The 1,852-nt window shown below is 34.2% G+C and overlaps 1 long non-coding RNA gene across 1 annotated transcript; it reads left to right on the top strand.

The window, feature by feature from the left end:
* Nucleotides 1-428: 428 nt before the first annotated feature.
* On the top strand, nucleotides 429-1,231 carry LOC107739857 (uncharacterized). The gene is made up of 3 exons (XR_001640039.1): nucleotides 429-477; nucleotides 646-729; nucleotides 1,169-1,231. It is a non-coding gene; the product is annotated as an uncharacterized LOC107739857 (long non-coding RNA).
* The last annotated feature ends 621 nt before the right edge of the window (nucleotides 1,232-1,852 follow it).

Raw genomic sequence — 1,852 nt, 5'->3', positions numbered from 1 at the left:
ACAGATGAAGATACTGCCCACAGAAACACTCCTCCTCAGTGGTAAATTTTTACCAGCCATTTTTTAACGAACTTTAAGATCACTTCTGAGTTTTTCCATGGTGGATAGTGATGGTGTGCATTTGCAAATGTTAGCTAACACATGGAATGTTAACGTAACATGACACTGGCAGTTATCTTGCAACTATAGGCACTGGGTATATGGTTGCTTAAAGTCTAGGTAGTGGCATTTCTCTGTCATATAACAGCTATAAAAACATTGTCCAATGTACTGGCAGAAAGAATAATTTGTCGTTATAGCATGTACACCAATAACATGCTTTTTTAAATTAAAATGAAGTTGTGTGTGTTTTTTTCCTCAACAAGTTTTAATTGATATACATTAATATTTCATTGTGAAATATTAAGCTAAAATTTGTTGTTTTCAGATCAGCTGCTGTTGCAATAGAAGACATATTGAAATCAGATTAGGAAAGTGGTAAGTGTGTTTATTCTCATATCAGTGAATGTCACCGGTTTCATTCTGGCTGACATATTTCCTAATAAAGTGACTATTGAGGCTCTGAGTGTCATGCTAACTTTGGATTCAGCACTTCTGTTGAAGAGATGTTGGGCCTCTTCTAACCTTATGTTTAATGTAACACAGAGCATTGTATGGTGACGGCAGACAAGAGGATAAAAACGGACGCTCATGTCAAGCTTGATGAGGATTTAGTCCAAACTTTGAAAGGTAAACTGAGAACAGTCAAAGGACCTGTTTACACCAGAGAAAACGCATGAAGTGACCAGGTGTAAACGTGCCCAAAGAAATGTTAATGCATATCTATGCAAATTATAATGCATATGATATTCAAAAACACCACACTGTAAAAAATGACCGTGAATTTAACGGTAAAAGACTGTAAAAATGCTACAGTAAAAGCATTTGGTGGTTATCAGTGTATTACAAAGGTACTTCAATAGGTTGGTATATTAACATTATATCAGTTAATGAAATTATGGTATTTAACTGTAAATGTAAGTTAAAACCGTAAAACCTAAAACATTGCTACCGTATTTTTTACGGTAAAATTCCGGCAACCACAGCTGCCGTTTTTTTACCGTAAATTGTACGGAATTTTTTTTACAGTGCACTCAAAAGCACTGATTAATTATTTTTCCTTTCACAGACCCTGCAATGCAGTTTTCAAAGACCACAGTGTCTGAATTGCAAGCCCCCAGATGAAGATGATGATGATGGTGACATTTGAAATGTTCTGTTTCTTTGTTTGGTTTAGCCATTTGCAGGCAACTTCATTATCCCCCGGTTTCACAGACAAGGCTTAAACCTAGTCCCAGACTAAATTGCATGTCTGGGCTGTTTTAACTAAAAGAAATTTGCACTGACTGATCTTAAAATATGTCAGTTCCATTGTTTTGTCTCAAGATGCACATCAGTAGTGTTTTTTTATAAAAGCTGCTCAAATGTCCTAATTGAACTATGGCCTAATCAAGGCTTAATCTGAGCCCTGTCTGTGAAACCTGCCCTATGTATGTGTGTGCATACAATTGCATTATACTTTTTTATTCAGTGATGGAATATTCATAGTGTACTTTCAAGTAATACAGGTATAACAGAAATGTTCTACAAATTTATTAAAGTAGTTCTGTTATAGCATTTCACTGATCTTTATTTTAATTTATTATAATTTATTACAATTATTTTGGTCAAGAGTTTGTATATTGTAATTTTTAAATGTACTCAAGGAATGTATTGTTGTAATGTACACAAGATAGAGTACATTACCGTTTTCTAGATGTGAGAGTGTGTGTACGTTTATGTCATGTTCATTTAATGATCTTTTGTACTTTTT

The sequence above is a fragment of the Sinocyclocheilus rhinocerous genome, unplaced genomic scaffold, assembly GCF_001515625.1.
Source record: "Sinocyclocheilus rhinocerous isolate Xijiao unplaced genomic scaffold, SAMN03320098_v1.1 scaffold885, whole genome shotgun sequence".
In the NCBI taxonomy this organism is placed as follows: Eukaryota; Metazoa; Chordata; class Actinopteri; order Cypriniformes; family Cyprinidae; genus Sinocyclocheilus; species Sinocyclocheilus rhinocerous.
This window is presented reverse-complemented; position numbering and strand designations above follow the sequence as displayed.